The sequence below is a fragment of the Musca vetustissima genome, unplaced genomic scaffold (genome assembly GCF_032173495.1).
Source record: "Musca vetustissima isolate MV318-11 ecotype Yass unplaced genomic scaffold, APGP_CSIRO_Mvet_v1 utg53186, whole genome shotgun sequence".
In the NCBI taxonomy this organism is placed as follows: Eukaryota; Metazoa; Arthropoda; class Insecta; order Diptera; family Muscidae; genus Musca; species Musca vetustissima.
Window position 1 is genome coordinate 47,286 of NW_026874988.1, and position 23,047 is coordinate 70,332.

Below are 23,047 nucleotides of genomic sequence, written 5' to 3' on the forward strand. Positions count from 1 at the left end.
AAAACTTAGCACTCGACTTTCTATACTAAATTCAGTCCGCTATGCCAAAATTCGTGCAAATCGAAAGATTTTCAGGGACTTTGGTGCACCATATACCAAAAATCTGGCGAAACTATATATAGGAGCTATATCTAAATCTGAACCGATTTCCACAAAACTTAGCACACGTCTTTCTAGACTTAATTCAGTACGCTATGCCAAAATTCGTGCAAGTCGAAAGATTTTCTGGGACTTTAGTGCACCATTTACCTGAAATCGGGTGAAACTATATATGGGAGCTATATCTAAATCTGAACCGATTTTCACGAAACATAGCACATATCATTCTAGACTTAATTCAGTACGCTATACAAAAATTCGTTCAAATCGAATGATTTGCATGGACTAAAGTCCGTAAATCGGACAAAAATATATATTGGAGCTATATCTAAATCTTAACCGATTTTCCCAATTTCAATAGGGTTCGTCCTTGGGCTAAATAAATGAGCTGTACCAAATTTCAGCCAAATCGGATTATAAATGCGACCTGTACTTTGTTTACTATTTAACATCAACAGACGGACGGACGGACATGCATAAATCGACTTAGAAAGTGATTCTATGCATATTCTCAAAAGGAACCATGGGTCTATCTCGATTCTTTTGCCTGTTACAAACATATGCACAAATACATAATACCCTGTACCACAGTGTGGTGAAGGGTATAAAAAGAACCCTTTACCGCCAAAAGGATTAGTGGTTGAAAACGGGAAAAATGGGCTATATTTATAATTTTTAGCGGAGAAATTTAATACATAAAAATAACCCTTTACCGCCAAAAGGGGTTAGTGGTTGAAAACGCGTTTAAGAATCCCAAAATACCGAAATTTTGGGGGTACACTTATATGGGGGTTATGCCTAAACGTGAACCGAACTTGGCCTTTCTGCAAACAATTTACAACTCTATGGAATTTTTTTTTAGTCATATAATTTTACACATAGAATTTTATTGGGTCGGAAATGATTATTTCGAAGAGTTACAATCGGAAAAACAATCTAAATATACCCTTCTGGAGGGCATAAAAATGCCAGAACAAACAACTTTGTTTTCCCACCTAGAACCCGGAATACCAAATTACAGGCAATTTATTTGGTAAATGTGCCTAGAACTGCATTTACTTAAAATGGGAGTAAATAATACATAGGGGCTGCATAGACCTATAGGGAATATTTTTGACAGAGATTTTTTCACCATCTAATAATCTTAGACATTCCCGGTGTAAAATATACAGACGAGCTGTGGCTGGTCTGTATAAAAAATAAATAAGACACGGTGACCGACCGTTCTATTTGAGTGTTTGTAAGACACTCCTCTGTACAAAAATTATTGAGACAAGGTGAGGACCGTATTTTGTGAGTGGTTGTAAAACACTAATTTTATTGTAAAATATTTATCCTTATGTACTTTTTAAACTACTCTTGTTTAGCCTAATCTCAAACACAAAATACTTATCAGAAAACTATTTGTTCTAATAATAGAATTTGATCAGTGGAGAATTCTCCCATCGTGTGCGTCATAAAATCTCAACACCAACAACAACAGTCTTATCAGCGTTGCATGTGGGATTTTAGGCTCTTATCTTACAACACTCCAAATCGTCTGTAACATAAAATTCTGTTCAAAGTATTTTGAACACCTGATTTTTAGATAATGATAAAAAAATATTCAAAATACACATTTTCGACATTTTGAGGATTTTAGGCATTCAATTACAAATACCCTAGGATTCAAAGTGCTAACATAAATGAATGCAATCTCTATCGTGATTTAAATTTATCTAACAAACGAGTTCGAGCTCAGCAAAATTGTACGACATCGACTCCGCAGCCCTGTGTTCTTCATACAAATATAAATAAGCCTTTTAAACACAATACCCACCCACACACCTACATACATACACTGCCTTGCGGTGGCCCAAAACAAACTTGTAAGCAGTGGTAAGTAAGGCAGCCGACAGGCTAGTTGCTGGGTAAAAACATAAATAATGGACTGCCCAACTGATTTTGGTAGTGCATATAAACAACGGTACACTCGTTTATGCCCTCATAAAGCATGCACTAAGGACCGAGTGACTCAGCCTGCGTTTTAGTCGAGTCAAGTCAAAACTGAATATTTTGACTATGAAAACTTTTAACTAAATAATAAATTATAATGTATCAACAACGCTGGCGGCAAACGGCATAAGTAAGCATTGTAGCGCTGTCGGCCGACACCCAAGCATCCTTAGGGAAGTTGCGGAAGGGGAGCTGCGCCACCAAACGAATGATGCCGCAGGTTGCATTTTAGTAAAATTTATTGTGGATACAACGATACCAGCAGTACAGGCGACGTGTATTCAAAATAGCTGGACGACACACACAACAAGTGTGAAATTCAGTTTCAGTTTAGGTGCGAGAAAAATAAAGTTATTCCATATGCCAACTGTAAAAGTTTCTACGCCTCGGAGTGGATATTATTTTTACGAAATGTTTTGGATTTTCATAGTAGACTTGTACACCTTTAATAAATACATATATATTTACTAATTATATGATTACGAAATAAAGAATGGAGGAAAGTTTTATTTTTTTGGCATGGTTGGTGGTATTGTTATTTTGTATAGCAGAATTCATGAACGGTATTTTGTATGAGAATGTATGCATCTACGTATATGCACGTGTAAATGTACAGGGTAAATATGAAGGTTATGTTTGTGTAATCTAGGTGTAACGAAATGCAATATGATATTAAGACGTCATAATTAATATTTTATTTTTATATAATAAAATAACGAGAGTTGAAGAAAATCATCATTCATTTTCAGTGCTGTTATTATAGTTCAACAAGCTAACAATTTTCCGTTTGTTTTTTTTTTGCCGAAGATTTTTTTTGGGTTAACAATCCGACATTAAACTTTGCTTCAAACTTGTCTTTCTCGGAAGCGACGAAGAGTATTAAGTCTCCGAAATTCCAGACAAATGCTAATCCTGCGAAGTAGAATCGTCATCTGGTATGAAGACGATACCGAAGCCGATTTAACGCTTAACCAATGGAATCTACCGATGGAGGACAAGAAAGGCGGCTCTACTATCAAGAATACAAATGTAGCCTCTGAATGTTCTGAATGTTGGAGGAAAATATATATGGGAGCTATATCAAAATCTGATCCGAACCGAAACTTAACACACATCATTCTAGACTATATTCAGTACGCTGTGCAAAATTTCGGGCAAATCGAAAGATATATAGGGACTTTGGTACACCATTTACCTTACATCGGACGAAAATATATATGGAAGCTATATGTAAATCTGAACCGATTTTCACGAAACTAAGCACACATCGTAATAGACTCGCGAAATATTGGTCGTAGATCCAACTTTAGGTTTACCGATTTTCACGAAACTAAGCACACATCATTATAGAATTGCGAAATATTGGTCCTAGACCATAGTTTTACCGATCTTCATATCTCGACTAAATGAGTCGATCTAGTCAAGTGCGTCCGTCTGTCTATCATAATTTGTAAACACGATACAGGCCGTAGTTATGGACCAATCTTCGGTTAATATATTTGAAATGAAGCAAATAATTAACTTATCGGTTCTTCTGGTCGCTCCAGAGGCCGTAATTATGGCCCGAGCATCGCAAAATCTAACATGGAGAAGAGGATTGGACCAATGATAGGTATGACTGTTTTGATAAAGATCGGTCAATATTTATCGGGTCAAATGGACCCAGACTTTTTTGTGAAAAAATTACAAAACGTGTATCCTGGGCGTATTCATTTAATTCTGAAGGACATAGATCCAAGAGGGTTGGTTGACCTTTAAATTTATAATCGGATCTGGGATTTACACTTAAATATTTACACGTGCCTACGTATTCAACTATTAATTAGTAAAGTCTTACCGCACTAGAGGGTCAAGGATAACGTCTATAATCTGCATTAAAAACTGCAGAATTTTTATTTGATGTATATTCAAGTAAATATCACTATACCTATGGTGGATAGCATACAAAGTTCGGCCAGGCCGAACTCAACGCCTTTTTCACTTGTTATTACGAAATTAATACCCGATCAAGTATCTCAAAAAATTGAATTTTCTGTTGAATATCAAATTAACACATTTTATCGAAAACCCCATAGGATCTCTTTCTTTCTCTTTATACCCTTCACCACACTGTGGTACAGGGTATTATGTCTTTGTGCATATGTTTGTAACAGGCAAAAGGAATCGAAATAGACCCATGGTTCCTTTTGAGAATATGCATAGAATCACTTTCTGAGTCGATTTACGCTTGTACGTCTGTCCGTCCGTCCATGTATTTTTGTTAAAAAGTACAGATCGCATTTATGATCCGATTTGGACGAAATTTGGCATAGGTCACTTATTTGGTCCAAGGACGAACCCTATTGAAATTGAAGAACATCTGTTCAGATTTAGAATGATGCTCAAACTCCCAATATTTGTCCGATTGGGACAAAATTTTGCACAGAGTTCTGAATTAGGTCCATACTTATGTGTGCGAAGTTTTGTTGGAATCGGTTCAGATTTAGATATAGCTCCCATATATATATATAGTCTTCCGATTTTATGTGAATGATGCACAAACTCCCAATATTTGTCTGATTGGGACAAAATTCTGCACAGAGTTCAGAATTAGGTCCAGACTGATATCTGCAAAGTTTTGTTAAAATCGGTTCAGATTTAGACATAGCTCCCATATATAGTTTCATCCGATTTTATGTGAATGATGCACAAAACTCCCAATATTTGTCTGATTGGGAGAAAATTCTGCACAGAGTTCAGAATTAGGCCCAGACTGGTATCTGCGAAGTTTTGTTAAAATCGGTTGAGATATAGATATAGCTCCCATATATAGTTTCATTCGTTTTTATGTGAATGGTGCACCAAACTCCCAATATTTGACGGATTGGGACAACATTTTGAACAAAGTATTGCATTAGATCCAGACTAAAATTTGCGAAGTTTTGTTGAAATCTCTTCTGATTTAGATATAGCTCCACATATATAGTTTCGTCCGATTTTTTGAATGGTGCACTAAACTCCCAATATCTGCCCAATTGAAACAAAATTTTGCACAGAGTACTGAATCGTATTCAGATTGATGACTGCGAAGTTTGTTTTTTTTTTAAATCGGTTCAGATTTAGATATAGCTCCCATATATAGTTAGTTTCCGATTTTATGTGAAGGATGCACCAAACTCCCAATATTTGTCCGATTGGGACAAAATTTTGCACAGAGTACTGAATTATGTGCAGACTGTTGTATGCTAAGTTTTGTTAAAATCGGTTCAGATTTAGACATAGCTCCCATATATAGTTCCATCCGATTTTATGTGAATGGTGCACCAAACTCCCATTGAGTAAAATTTTGCATTCGCTATGCAAAATTAAGAAAAAATTATGCGTGATAGGGTTTGTTGAAATCGGTTCAGATTTTGATATAAGTCTTATATATATTTTCATTCGATTTTATGTAAATGTTGGATACACGAAATTTGTCAGAGGTAATTAAATTGAATATAGTGATTGCAAAAAACAAATGTTGTATGCAATGGTTACTCAGTTAGGTCCATGTATTTATATATAGCTCCTGTACAGATTCCCACAAGGACGAAGGATCTGTTGTGAAGTCTAAATTCAGACGAATTTAGAGCCTTTGGATTATGAGTTGCCGGCAAAAGCAACAACTACAACACATACAAATATACAAACACCAGTATACGTGTAATACTCACGTGATGTTTAGCACAAATAAAAAGAGAAATAACTTGAATTATAATAATTATTTTACTGTCAGGCGACAGGTTTATTACACTTTAAATTTGAGTAAATATTGGAGTTTATAAACTTGGCGATCAAGGCGATTCTTTCGTTTCACTACTTATAACAAGAGTGGTTGGAGATGGGAGGGTCTCGATTTTTGGTACCTTTTTTTGAGATGGGAGGACACCGATGACTTATAGGTCCAAATCGATGAGGTCGTCATCGGTGTCCATCGGTATGGTACCCACATACTGCTTGATGGCCGTGCGGCCGTCAACAGCTCCCATACAGCATTTGACTCGATTTCATACAATTGGTACACCAAAGAATCCAAGTCTGTCCGTTTGACATGCAATTTTTCATTGATTTCAGAATGGTATGTGTATGGGATTTTTCAATTGGATCAAATATTTATTAGATAGCACATTTAAAAATTCTATGTTTTATCTACAGGATATTGTAGATATTAACATGTCTTGCATGTACCCAATGTGGTGAACTTTCCTTACTGGTTTAAATTAAACATTTTTCGTTCAACCTAAACAAAAAAAGGATTCAATAAATCATTTCTTCTTAAAAGAATTTTCTTGTAAACGATATTAAGACAATATTTATCGTATTCTTAAAATATTATTAATTCAATCTGTTTTACTATTCTGATTCGTGATAAAACAAAACAAAAACATGAACCATCACAACCCCATTTTAAATAATGGCAATTTAGTTTATACATTGGTGAATTCCTGCACAATATTGCACGTTCGGGCAATATTACACATAACTAGCTGTACCAAAAATATATCAAATGATTCCGTTGAATGACCCTCAACTCTTATGTAATAAATAACATTTTACTTTATTCTATTATGACTGGTTCTTTAGTTCGTTCGTTTCATTTTCATTGGCCAATGCGACATTCATCATAAAAATGGTTCGTTGTACATTTGTTCGGAGAACCACCAGGCAGGGACACATTCTTGGTTGTCATTGACTTTGGGTACAAAGACCATGTTCGAAATGTGTGTGGTTGCTTGCAACAAGACTTTTAATATATGAGTCTATTTAAGAGTTGTAGTGCAGAGTCTGAATGAATGCGGATTCCTAACAATAATTCGAACTTTAAATAAAAGTATAAAATCGTGTACAGCCAACAAAAAACGTTATAAGTGACTGGATATTAATCGAGGTCCTGACGTGGCTTATTTCCAGTCAATCGAGAGACCGAGAGTCAAACCCGAACCCGCCAGCGTTTTACTCACAAAAGGTAATTCACATATTCCAAGATAGTGTACAACAGTTTAATATTTGTCTTATTCATAGCGGGAATGGCAAAGTTTTTAAGATTTTCACTTTTAAAGAGACATTATAGAATTAGTAACAAATAAAAAACCAGTAATGAAAGTAGTGAAGTCGGACGGGCCGACTATATAAGAACCCCTAAAATATCGAAAATTGAGGGTGCCCTAATATGGGAGCTATGCTTAAACGTGGACCGGTACAGCCCATCTTCGAACTTGACCTGCCTGCAGACAAAAAATGACCCTATGAAAAATGTTACCTCAATTCGTATAGACGCTACAGTGATTACAGCAGACGATGATGAGTTCGATGAGTTACCAATTGAAAAACCAGTAAGGAAAGTAGTAAAGTCGGACGGGGCCGACTATATGATACCCTTCACCACTTTGGGTATATTCAACAGATGAATCCTATGAGACGTCGCATTTTTGAAGGACCAGTAAAATGAAATTTGATCCATAAATATGTCATTCTGCAACCGATACTAAATTTTTCATTTGTTCGGATGTAGAAGCTATATCTAAATCTGAACCGAATTCAGGAAACTTAACACACATCATTCTAGACCTAATTCATTACGCTGTGCCAAATTTCTTGCAAATCGAAAGATAAATAAAAACACTGATGCACCATTTACCTTAAATCGGACGCAAATATATACATATATATATATATATATGAGAGCTATATATATATATATATATCTGAACCGATTTTCACGAAACTTAGCACACATCATTCTGGACGTAATTCAGTACCCTATGCCAAATTTCATGCAAATCCAAGGATGTGTAGGGACTTTGGTGCCCCGTTCACCTTAAATCGAACGAAAATATATATGGGAGCTATATCTAAATCTGAACCTATTTTCACGAAACTTGGCACACATCATTCTAGACCCAATTCAGTACGCTGTGTCAAATTTCGTGCAAATAGGAAGATATATAGGAACTTTGGTACACCATTTACATGAAATCGGACGAAAATATATATGGGAGTTATATCTAAATCTGAACCGAAATTTTGCACACATCATTCTAGACTCAATTCGAAACTTGGCACACATCATTCTGGACCTAATTCAGTACTCTGTGCCAAATTTCATGCAAATCGAAAGATATAGAGGGACTTTGGTGCCCCATTTACCTTAAATCGGACGAAACTATATATGGGAGTTATATCTAAATCTGAACCGATTTTCTCGGAACTTGGCACACATCATTCTGGACCTAATTCAGTACTCTGAGCCAAATTTCATGCAAATCGAATGATATATAGGGACTTTGGTGCCCCATTTACCTTAAATCGGACGAAAATATATATGGGAGCTATATCTAAATCTGAACCGATTTTTCCCAATTTCAATAGGGTTCGTCCTTGGGCCAATTAAGTGACTTGTGCCAAATTTCATCTAAAGCGTATTATAAATGCGACCTGTACTTTGTTTACAATTTAACATCTACAGACGGACGGACGGACATGCATAAATCGACTCAGAAAGTGATTCTATGCATATTCTCAAAAGGAACCATGTGTCTATCTCGTTTCCTTTTGCCTGTTACAAACATATGCACAAAGACATAATACCCTGTACCACAGTGTGGTGAAGGGTATAACAAAAATAATCTCAGGACTCAACCACCATATACACCGGACTCGGTGCCCACTGACATTTTCTTCTTTCCAAAACTTAAGACATCGATGAACTGAAAGCGGTTTGCTAGTGAGTAGAGTAGATAAAATAATCTAAACAGAAGTAGGACTGGCAATTCTATGTTGGACATGACAATTTGTTTGCATGAAGTCTTCGAAGAAAACGAAAAAGACAAATCATTCTACACAATCATAATACGAACCCTCACACAAAGCTCAAACTCATTTCTTAAAACGCTTAAAATTTAGAACTAATACATCATCAGACGTATACGTCCCGACTTGCCTTATATGCTTTTAAAAAGTTCAAAAATACTGTTTTAGAGAAATGGTTAATGTCCTTCGGCAATTAGTTATTTTTGGTTATAAATGAAATAAATATGGTAGCCCTAATACACATAACGTCTGTAAATTTAAGATTAGATCCCAAATTTGATAAAAATATGTTGTCAATTTTCCAATCAAAGCTGCAACAATCATCCTGGACAACACGTCACTAGAATACCTTTTTCATACACACATCGATTTTTCTACTATCAAAAAGACGTTCACATTGTACTACAAAATGCACCAAGCCACTTATAAAAGAATGACGAATTTTGAACCTCTTAACATCTTCCCAGAAAATACAGCTTTAGATTTGAGTGATTCTTCAGTGAAACAAAAATATTTTTACAAACTATACGACTATGTTGGTGTTCATTTATATTTCAAGTCATACTATTCGCACTAGCATAGATTGTTGTGAACAGAGTTTCCGATTACAAGATTTTACAATTTATGTGTGAACGGAAATGCATAAAAAATATTGCTCAGTAAGAAATTGCAACAAGAAAACCCAATTATTCATAACATGAGACAATGTCACACACACACATATAACGTCTATACACACATACATCTAACGCTGAAAGGTGTAAAAGGGGCATACAAAAGCAAACTGAAATATATAAAGTTGTTGTTTCTGTGACATATTTATTTATAAAAGATGACAAACAAAGCATCTACTGAACTGTAATATTAAAGATTAAAAGCTACCAAAAACATTATATTTTTCTATTATATAAATTTGTATATGAAATTATTATACTCAATATGAATAACAATGACGTCAAATTACATTGAACATTTTAAAATTACATTGAACAATGAAAATGTACGTGTCCAAATACGTTTAAAATCAATTATATAGTTTGTAGGCTTTTTTAATAAGAACTGTATATATTTTTAATATATATAGTGTTATTCTTTACGTGGTATGGGATGGGAATTCGAAAAGAACCCTCAAAATAATCGGAAATTACCTCAAAAAAATAAATTCTTGCAATAATTCCCGTTGAGGTCATATAAATTGTGTAGTGTTTAAGACATAATGCCCACGTTCAAAATTTATAATAAAACCAGTAAGGAAAGTAGTAAAGTCGGACGGGCCGACTATATGATACCCTTCACCACTATGGGTATATTAAACAGGACTATAACATAAAATTGGATGAAAAAAATGTGATATTTATCTAAATGTGAATCTACCTAGATCTATCCATAAAGTATATCAATCGACTTCAAACAAATATAAATAGGTCATCCGTTGGGCTATGTCTGTACTTCTAGAAAACGCAACTACGTAGTTCTATGCTCAATTTTGTACGTTGTGCAAAATTTGATGTCAATCTGACTAACATGAGGAGTTTGATGCCCAATTTACTTGAAATCGGGCGAAAATATATATGGAAGCTCTATCCAAATATTGAGCGATTTCAAACAAACTTGTCACAGGTTAGGTTATACTAATTTCAGAACGTTTTGTTCCTATTGGTTCCTTAGCACGCCAATTACTTAAAATCAATCTATAATAAAAGGGAGCTATATCTAAATCTGGACCGATTTTCACGAAACTTGGCAGACATCATTCTAGGCTCAATTAAGTACGTTATGCCAAATTTCGTGCAAATCGAAGGATATATAGGGACTTTGGTGCACCATTTACATGAAATCGGACGAAACTATATATGGGAGCTATATCTAAATCTTGACCTATTTTCACGAAACTTATCAGACATCATTCTAGACTCAATTCAGTACGTTATGCCAAAATTCGTGCTAATCGAAAGATATTTAGCGACTTTGGTGCACCATTTACATCAAATCGGACGAAACTATATATGGGAGCTATATCTAAATCTGGACCGATTTTCTCCAAACTTGGCAGACATCACTCTAGGCTTAATTCAGTACGTTATGCCAAATTTCGTGCAAATCAAAAGATATATAGGAACTTTGGGCACCATTTACATGAAATCGGACCAAACTATATATGGGAGCTATATCTAAATCTGGACCGATTTTCACGAAACTTGGCAGACATCATTCTAGACCTAAATGATTAGGCTGTACCAAATTTCGTGCAAATCGAAAAATATATAGGGACCGTTTACATTAAATCGGTTAAATATATATATATGGGAGCTATATCTAAATCTGAATCGATTTTTCCCAATTTCAATAGGGTTCGTCCTTGGGCCGAATAAGTGACCTATGCCAAATTTCATCCAATTCGGATCATAAATGCGACCTGTACTTTGTTTACAATTTAACATGGACAGACAGACGGACGGACGGACATGCATAAATCGACTTAGAAAGTGATTCTATGTATATTCTCAAAAGGAACCATGTGTCTATCTCGTTTCCTTTTGCCTGTTACAAACATATGCACAAAGACATAATGCCCTGTACCACAGTGCGGTGAAGGGTATAAATATATCATATTAGGTTGGGGGGGAAATAAATCCATTATCATTATTTTTTTATTTTTTGTTTTTTGTGTGATTGGTTTAAAATAGTTATGGCCGATTTTTAGCTCCTAGGCGTTGTTACGACTGCTAACATGCCGGTCAACTTTGATCATTTCTCCGATTTTATCGACATTTTCGACGATGATGTTGACGATGAGGTGCATCTTTAATATCAAAAATTCCTGAACGGAATCTACGATACCAAAATTGCACATAATTGCACATACAATATCGGACGAGAAACTCCATTCACAGTTTTAGCCGCTTGGCTTGCATTTTCGCCTTCGTCAAAGAAAAACTGTAAAATGTACCGAATTTTATTCTGGTTCACTTCCATTTTTAACACCCTGTAACTCACAACTGAATGCATCAAACAAAAAGCAGTAAGGAAAGTAGTAATGTCGGACTGGGCCGACTATATGATACACTTCACCACTTTGGGTATATTCTACATATATCTTCTAACAGACGTCGCCTTTTCGACAGAACATTGACATGAAATTGAACGAACTCGGATATGTGATATTTATGCCTTTCTGGAACTTATGCTAAATGTCATTTCATTTGGTAAGTTTGGAGTAGTTTGTATACAAACTTGATACACGCTATTCGGTAGGCCGAATTATTCAAAATTTAATCTCAATCAGACCCGTCTGAAGTATATATGGAAGTTGTGTCCGCTATATCTAAATCTAAACCGATTTTCAGGAAAATTTATATATATTATTCTAGACCCAATTCAGTGCGCTATGCCAAATTTGGTGCATATCGAAAGATATATATTGCACCATTTACATTAAATCGAGCGAATATATATATGGTAGTGTACGTTTACGCTACTTTACTTTCTCTGGTAGCCCCCCATATAACGGTCCCCCCAATTTTCAGTATTTAGGGAGTTTTGATCGCATTTTCGACCGAATTGGCTGTAATTTAGTAATTTGAATTCTTATTGGGTAGCAAATCTCTCCACTAAAATTTATATATATATAGGTCAATTTTTTCTGGTAGCCCCCATATAAGGGTAACCCCAATTTTCGGAATTTTGAGGTTCTTGAGCGCGTTTTTCAACCAAATTTGGTATTTTGCAGTCGTATATGGTAACAAATCTCCTTAGCAACCAGTAAGGAAAGCAGTAAAGTCAATTCACTACGCTATGCCAAATTTGGTGCAAATCGAAACATATATAGGGACTTTTGTACACCAATTTCCTTAAATCGGACGAAAATATCTATGGGAGCTATATCTAAATCTGAACCGATTTTCCAGAAAATTTACACACATCTTTCTAGACCCAATTCAGTACGATATGCCAAATTTGGTGCAAATCGAAAGATATATAAGGACATTGGTACACCATTTACCTTAAATCGGGCGAAAATATATATGGGAGTTATATCTAAATCTGAACCGACTTTTCCCAATTTCAATAGGGCTCGTCCTTGGGCCAAATGGATGAGCTGTGCCAAATTTCATCCAATTAGGATTATAAATGCGACCTGTACTTTGTAAACAATTTAACATGGACAGACAGACAGACGGACGGACATGCATAAATCGACTTAGAAAGGGATTTTATGAATATTCTTAAAAGGAATAATGTGTCTATCTCGTTTACTTTTGCCTGTTACAAACATATGTACAAAGACATAATACCCTGTACCACAGTATGGTGAAGGGTATGAACAGCAAAATATTTTTTTACCGCGAAATGTCACCCTTCGAACGATCATAAATCTGAAATTGTTCGATCGATGCTTTACAAGAAATCTATCAGTATAGCCATATGCCGATATAATAATGGATTTCTTTTTCCCCAAACTAATATTATGGAAATACTGAAATTTTATTGGACTATACTAAAACGGGAAACAATATTGTGAATTAGGTTGTGGAATTTGACAGACAATGAGATTGGAGGCAATTCGGTCAATATTATTATTTGTTTTTACGTTCATGTGTTGTACAATGAGAACCCAAAATAATAAAATGTGAGGGCTACCCCGACACTTTAGTCAATAGTCAACAGTGAGCGGAGCAGTATAGTAGGACGGGGCCGACCATATGATACCCTACACAACTTTCACGAAAATCTAACTTTGCATCAACAAATATTACTAATATTCAGTAAAGTTCTCCTAATACTTGTCCAGATTCCTTTCACAACACGACTTAAGAAACAGAAAAAATAAGTTTTCGGTCCAATTCATTCCAAAATTATTATCTGATCACCACCGAAAATTATACCTGGATCCTCATGGAAAATGTCAAGGTGACCAGCGCTATATTTTCGCCCTCTAATGTGGTTATGGGTTACTAAGTAATATCTGAATACGTAAGCATCTGTAAATATTTAAAAGTAACTACCACATCCGAGTACATACAGCAATAAAATTGGTATCAATTTAAAGGTCAACCACTCCTCTTGGATATGTTATCAACTTCTCGGGTCTTTGTCCTTAATGCGTAAATATATAGGCCATAGAATACAAATTTTGTAATTTTTCACACAAAAGTGGGGGCCCATTTGACCCGCTAAATACAGACATGCTTATTCTTTGGCCCAATACCCTTTTCCATGTAAAAATTCGCTATGTTTGGGCGATAATTGCGGCCTCTGGAGCGATTAGAATAACCGAGAAAAATTAAGCATTTGGTCCATTTCATCCCTTAAATATTAACCGATCTTTAACAAAAACAATATGGGTCTTCATTGGCTAGAACCCATCATACATGTAAAATTTCGTGAAGATTGGTCCATAACTGTGGCCTGTATCGTGTTTACAAATTATAATGGACAGACAGACTGACGGACACACATGTCTACTTCGGCTCAGCTAGTCGAGATATGACGATCGATATACTTAAAGGTGGGCCTAGGACCAATATTTCGCGGCGTTACAAACTCTTGGGGCTGCACAAAGCTATAATACCCTGCCGACATAGGTGTGTAGGGTATAATAATTTTTGGTACATTCATGTGCTATACAATGAGGACCCTAAATACTAAAGTACAGCCAATTCGGCTGAAAAACGTGTCCAAAATTCCAGAAATAACGAATATTGGGTGGTAACGTTATATTGGAGCTAGCCTGAAATTTTTGTTCATATTAATCTTTTTTGTCATGAACATATACTATACAATGATAATTCCAAATACTTAATTATACTCAATTCGTTAAAAAGCGTTTGCAAAAACCTCAAAATACGGAATACTGGGCGTAACCGTTATATGTGGGATATCCATATAAAGTTTGGATCAATATTAATAATTTTTGGTTCGGACATGTGCTATGAATGAGAAATCAAAATACTAGATTACAGCCAATTCTCTAGAAAAAACGTATCCGAAAACCCCAAAATACCGAATATTGGGGGGTACCGTTATATAGGGGGTTACACTAAAACGTGGATCAATATATCCCATTTGCAATGTCAAATATATGTATGTGCAAAATTTCAGACCTCTGTCTTAAATATAGCGATCTCTATCGTGATTTCAACAGACTGATATCGGCATAGAATTTTATTCTGATCAAGAATATATACTTTTGGGAATCTCCGGTGAATATTTCGAGGTGCTGCAAATGAAGTTACATATTTAAACATTTCATTGATATCACAACTATTTTCCTACTTCGCTCTATTTGTGATAATTTTCCTATCACTCTCGTTTTTTCTGGTTGGCGAAAACAAATTTATTCCTCCCAAGAAAAAAAAAACACCACCACCACAAGCATCTCCGCCTCGCCCACCGACCTCTGACATTCGCATAGGTATTTTCCAAATTATTTCGATATAGTAAATGCTAAATACAATTAAAAACCAGTGAGCGGAGCAGTATAGTCGGACGGGGCCGACCATATGATACCCTACAAAACTACCACGAAAAGCACACTTTCGGCGGTTCTATCTTCTGAGCCTGGGCAATATTTCGTGATAATTGCACCCTTTTTACAGTTTATAGATCAACAACTCCTATTTCTAAGTCCTGCATATTTTCCAAAATGTTTTTTTCTTGAAGAGAATTTTTTCGCCATACAATAAAAAATTTGTCACTTTAGGTTTTGGTTGATTTGACCCTCGGAAAATTGTCCGATCATCATCTAAACAACCGCTCTAGGTATTTGGTCATATCACCTTCACCTTGTAAAATATATGATGTTCTGTATATAATAATTGCCTCTAAAGCGACTAGAAAATCTGACAAAATTAAAGTTTTCGGTTCATTGCACCCCCTGAATGAAATCTCAACTTCACCGAAAACTATAAGCGTCGTCCTTGACCATAGTCGGAACTTCATGTACAATTTCAAAGCAATCAGCGCGACATTTCCGTAATCTAATGGAGCAAAAGTAATAATATGCACATAGTCACCTTTACATAATTACGTATAACTCCCGCATCGGAGTACATACAGCCATATAATTTGTATCAATTTGAAGTTCAACAACTCATATTGGACATACTATCAACATCTCGAGTATACGTCCTTCAAGGAGCAAGTATATACGTCCCAGAATAAAAATTTTGTAATTTTTCACACAAAAGTCAGGGTCCATTTGACCCGCTAAATATTGACCGATCTTTATCAAAACAGGTATGCTTATTCTTAGCCCCGATGCCCTTCTCCATGTAAAATTTCACGATGTTCGGACCATAACTGCGGCCTCTGGAGCGACCAGAAAAACCGACAAAAATTTAGTATTTGGTCCATTTCATCCCCTAAATATTAACCGATCTTTATCCAAAACAATAGGGGTCTTCATTGGCCAGAACCCATCCTACATGCAAAATTTCGTGAAGATTGGTCCATAACTGTGGCCTGTATCGTGTTTACAAATTATAATGTTTACGAACACACATGTCTAGATCGACTCAGTTAGTCGAGATATGACGATCGGTATACTTAAAGGTGGGTCTAGGACCAATATTTCGCGGCGTTACAAACTTTTGGGGCTGCACAAAGCTATAATACCCTGACAACATAGTTGTGTAGGGTATAATAAATAAATTATAAAAAAAATAAAATTTTATTATTTTTATATGTGAACATGAACACCCAAGCTTAAAATAATGAATTAAAGCAGTCATCACTTATATAAATTCAATATTTAAAATTTTTATTGTTAAACAAAAACAATTGCAACCTCAAAAGAAATTAACTTCACGCAAATAAGCCGATGGCTTCACCAAGCTGAAATAGGAAAATCTCAACGAAAATTAGCGGAAATACTCAATATTACTCGATCTGCTGTCCAAAAAAATGTCATTGAGGCAAAAAACCGAGAATCGTTGTTGCAACAATCCGGAAAGCGGTGGTTGCTCCATCAAGTTACCGATAATCCAAAATCAAGTATACCTAAAATTGCTAAAATCGCAGGGAAATTTCTGGAAAAGAAATGTATCCCAGAAACTATTAGAAGAATATTGAATTCAGAGTTGCACTGAAAAAAAAACATTCATAAACTCCATTAGCCGTATTGGAATTCGTTTAGGAATACGAACAAAAGAATTATGCATTTTAGAAATCCATTATTTTTTACTGATGAATGCAAAATTTACCTTACTGGGTCGAATGGACCAAGTAAGGTGTGGCGTAGGGCGAAAAACGCCGTGCATCCTAAAGACACAATTGATGTTTTTCAATTGTCCAAAAGTGATTCAAAGACATCCTCAGTCCCCGGATTTGAATACTATAGAGAACTTATGGAGAAAAATATTAGAAGCCATAACATCTCAAGCATACCAAGTCTGAAAAAGGCTTTACAAGTCGAATGGGGAAAATTCAGCCATCTTAATTGGAAAACTTGATTACCTAAGGGAGGGCAAGCATTTTATGGGGCTAACCAAAAAGAGGATCAATAATGATTTTTGGGTAGTGAAATCAGGGTATTATAACTTTGTGCATATTTTGTAACAGACAAAAGGAAACATGATAGGCACATGGTTTCTTTTAAGAGTATGCTTGGAATCACTTTCTGGGTTGTCCGTCCAGGCTGTCTGTCTGGATGATTGGCACACAATTTTGTACAATGTACTTAAGTTAGTTTAACATTAAGTGTGTCTTTTTTTAAATCGGTTCGGATTTACGTATAGCTCATATATATATATATATTCGTCCGATTTTACGTAAATGGTGTACAAAAGACCTATAGCTGGGCCGATTGATACAACGTACTGAAATTAATATAAAGTTTCCTTGAAATCGGTTCAGACTTAGATATAGCATAGCTTCCATATATATATTTTTCGAACTATTCATGTTAATTGTACACCAAGTAATCAAAGGGTGCCGGATCGAGATTAAATTTTAAACGTGCAGCACACCAAACAGCGTTAAGTTTGCTCTAAGTCGATTTATAAAATTTAGCATAGGTTGCAGAATGGCATATGTAGAGATTGTTGTTAGTCGGATTACATATAGATTAAGATAGATTTCCAGTATTTTGAAGGTTTAACTCGCATTCCCACAGACTTTCAATGAGAATCCATGTTCCATGACCTGAGATATAAAAACATCATATTTACAGAAAAATTTTCGATATAGTTCAATGTGCAATAGCTCATTTGTCATTTTCATATTTGAAAGTCTTTTGGATCAGAATAAACTTTAAAATTTTTCCAATCCTTGTTCAAATCCTCTTTGCAACCTTACATTGGAACTCTACTGTATTTCAAGATTTGTCTCCCGAACAATTCATTTATAAACTTCTGGCAAATGGACCTATGGAAATTCTAGAAATAAAATACAATTTATTAATATTATGTATTAATGCATGTTCGGCGAACGTAGAAGTTCGTCAGTTGCATTCATTAATCAAATGCAATAGTCATTTTCGATTCATTATTAATTACAAATATATCTGATGTGGAAATTAAATCACTACAATACGTCTTGTAAAATTCAATTTGATGACATTAATAAAGAATTGCGAGTACACATGGCAGTTGATTTCATAACATACCATTTATAATTTCCACATCATATATACCAATGTACATATGTATATACATACACATGTACGTTTGTACCTCCACACAAGACTGAAGAGAGATAATTAATGGCACATAACTCGAAATACAAATCAGTCACAATGGAAGCCACAATACATGAAAGTCTAATATACTTACATGAATTCTGATCTATTCTGACATGGAACATATGCACGAAATTAATTGACATTTTGACAAACGATGAAATCGTGTGTGTGTGTGTCAATGCCACAACCATAAGATTTATATCGTGCTAATGTAAATGTGACATGGCAATTGTCACTTAATTATCTAATAATACTAATCCGAATGTGGTGAGAAGGTTTCCATATATTAAGGTTTCTATAGGCAGTATATGTATATACTGTTGTTGTTAATATATGTAATATTTAAGGTAGTTCACACGTATAGACAAATTATTAATTATTGCTCAAACTTAGGATCCATATTTGAAACTGTCCCACGGAGAACTCAACGATTACTCTAAGTGAAAAATGTTTTTGCCCAAAATATTCGGAAGGGACGCATTTTTCAAAATAGCGTTTTAGCCCAGTTTACCAGTCTAAATGTCTGGATGGTGGTTTATCATTTTTCCCAGAGAATATACAAGGTTGGAGATTACAAAAGTTCGCTGCGACCGAAATTTTCGACATTTTCACTTATTTTATATATATCAGATGCATTAATAGATTTAAAATACACCAGAAAGGGAAAAAAGTGGTTTAGTTCAAACGAACCGAACATAAACACCCAAATCAAAACATGGACCCAGGGCGAAAAAAAAATATATTCAGTGGGTTTCATTTAACATTGATCGCACCACCAAGATGTGGATTTGCACCAACGTTACTCAGACAATTTTTGTTGCTTTTGGCAAGTTTGTCACGTTGACTATTTCGCGATATTTGCAACCTCTTGACGGAATATAGGTCAATAGCTCCACTTTATAATCCGGGAATATTTTCCAAATCTTGTTTTCCTGAGGTGAATATTTACGCCATAAAATAAAAATTTGGTGATATAAGTTTTGGTATATTTGACCCTCGGAATATTGACCGAATGGCCTCTAGAGCGGCTAGAAAATCTAATAAAAATAAAGTTTTCGGTTCATTACACCCCTGAATATCATCTTAAAATTACCGAATTTCATGTAAAATTTTAAAGCAATCAGTGCGACATTTCTAAACTCTATATCGAAAATTACAAAATTCTTTTAAAATTCCATTAAAAAAATATTAAAAACATTCTTTGCGAGAATATTTATAATTTTTGGTACACAGGTTAAGAAAAATATGCTGATTCTAAATGTGTTCGCGTTCACAAATTCGGATGCTGCGCACAAAAGTTATAGCGGTTTTAAACCTTGTATTTCAAATATAAATTAAATGAATTCCTATTTGTTGTACATCGCGAAGTTCTTCACAAACGGATAAACACATTTGTTTTCTTTGTATACTTCTCAAATCGCATTGAAATATGGTTTAATAGCCGCGAAAAACAAATAAAAACATGAAGACAACTGAAAATAAAATAAATTAATTTTTTATTTAAGACAAACATTTTTTTGGAATTTTCGATTTTTTAGTATGGTTAAGGGAATACGGGTTTGCCTTAATCTTCTAAAATATGCGACGTTTTTTCGTCAATTTTTTTAGATGATTGTTAAATATCGGCAGATTCATCTGATCAGAATTTCGACTTCAAAACTGAATAAATATATTGTACTTACAATACATATAAATGGTCAATATACGCGGAAATCAGTTGTTGCGCTGCGGTTTTCGTATAAGCCGAATTAATCTCTTCCAATAATTATGAATTTTTCGATGTTTCATTTAGCGGCTAAAGTGTGCCGCTCGATGCACTTTACTATGCAAAAACTTTAAAAATGGCTAAAAATTACGTAAAGTGCTTACGATTTTTATGCGCATCCGATTTCAGTAATCTCCTAGGAAAATACACATAGGGACACCTATTTTAAAAGGATCGGTTAAGAACCGCGGATGTGCCTCCACAATCGATTTTGAATAAAATACGCATATTATTCGCGTATCAATATATTTTTGACCTATTTGCACACAGATTCGCGAATATGATAACACAAGAATTTGAATGGAGTTTCCACGGAAATTATATGGAGTTTCTTAATTTTAATTATAAGAAAAATTCAAAAAACAATGAAAATCCGGTTTCAAAATGTCAGCATCCATTTCGGGTGGATGCAGTGATTATATCGAAAAATCACATGTGCGTGCGTTGTGTAGTTTAGCCACAAATCAGGAAAGAACACAAAAAAAAACTCGTTGGCTTCGACGCATTTTCACCCATTTTTTTACATTACCACCATCATGTTGGTATGTTGAAGTTCCTATCCAAAGTTTTCAAAAGTGTGTGATTTGAAACATTACATTGCTCAGAGCATGAATAACCTACTAACTCATAGTGTCCATTTAATGGTCCCGACCGATTTAATTAATTTTGAATGCACGCCATGTGGTGGAGGATATAAATAGGATTTTTTTACTTGTTTCTTTTATAATAATATACATATATAGGAATAAATTATATTATATATCTGATGACTGTAATTCTGTAATAATATTATTTACAAATTCAATATTTAACATTTTCCTCTATATAAACAATAGCTATTTGTAACTGTTTCTTAGTTCATGATATGGGCACGACGGATTTATGAAAGAAAATTTCGTTTGTATGTAGTATATGGTGTGAAATTAAATTATGATAACTTATATGTATATTTCATATCATACGAAATTAACCAGTCACGGAAGTCCACAAGTCGGACAGGGACGACTATATGATACGCTTCACCACTGCGGCTATATATAAGAGACGTTTTTATACCCTTCACCACTCTGTGGTACAGGGTATTATGTCTTTGTGCATATGTTTGTAACAGACAAAAGGAAGCGAGAAAGACACATGGTTCCTTTTGAGAATATTCATAGAATCACTTTCTAAGTCGATTTAAGCATGTCCGTCCGTCCGTCTGTCTGTCCATGTATTTTTGTGAGCAAAGTACAGGTCGCATTTATGATCCGAATTGGATGAAATTTGGCACAGCTCATTTGTTTGGCCCAAGGACGAACCCTATTGAAATTGGGAAAAATCGGTTCAGATTTAGATATAGCTCCCATATATATTTTCGTCCGATTTAATGTAAATGGTGTACCAAAGTCCCTATATATCTTTCGATTTGGACGAAAGAGTGATGTCTGCCAAATTTCGTGAAAATCGGTCCAGATTTAGATATAGCTCCCATATATAGTTTCGTCCGATTTCATGTAAATTGTGCACCAAAGTCCCAATATATCTTTCGATTTGCACGAAATTTTGCACAACGTACTGAAGTCATGTCTGTCAAGTTTCGTGAAAATCGGTCCAGATTTAGATATAGCTCCCATATATAGTTTCGTCCGATTTCATGTAAATGGTGCACCAAAGTCTATATATATATATGTATATCTTTCGATAAGCACGAAATTTGATATAACGTACTGAATTGGGGCTAGAGTGATGTCTGCCAAATTTCGTGAAAATCGGTCCAGATTTAGATATAGCTCCCATATATAGTTTCGTCCGATTTACTGTAAATGGTGTACCAAAGTCCCTATATATCTTTCGATTTGCACGAAATTTGGTATAACGTACTGAATTGGGCCTAGAGTGATGTCCGCCAAATTTCGTGAAAATCGGTCAAGATTTAGGTATAGCTCCCATATATAGTTTCGTCCGATTTCATGTAAATGGTGCACCAAAATCCCTATATATCTTTAGAATGGCACGAAATTTGACATAACGTTCTGAATTGAGCCTAGAATGATGTCTGCCAAGTTTCGAGAAAATCGGTATAGATTTAGATAGAGCTCCCATATATAGTTTCGTCCGATTTCATGTAAATGCTGCACCAAAGTCCCTGTATATCTTCCGATTTTCACGAAATTTGGTATAACGTACTGAATTGAGCCTAGAATGATGTCTGGTATGTTTCGTGAAAATCGGCCCAGATTTAGATATAGCTCCCATATATAGTTTCGTCCGATTTCATCTAAATGGTGCACCAAAGTCCCATATATCTTTCGATTTGCACGAAATTTGGCATAACATACTGAATTGATGCTGGAATGATGTGTGCTGAGTTTCGTGAAAATCGATTCAGATTTCGATATATATATTTTCGTCCGTTTTAATCTAAATAATGTACCAAGTTCCTACGTTGCATAGCGTTTTAAATTTAATCCAGAATAATGTGTGCCAAGTTTAGTGAAAATCGGTTGAGATTTAGATGTAGCTCCCTTATATTATAGATAGATTTTAAGTAATTGACGCACCAAGCAACCAATATATGGCTGATAAGAACAAAACGTACTGAAATCGGTATAGCCTAACCTGTGAAAAGTTTCGTTGGAATCCGTTCATATTTGGATATAGCATCCATATATAAGTAAATTGTGCATCAAACTTCT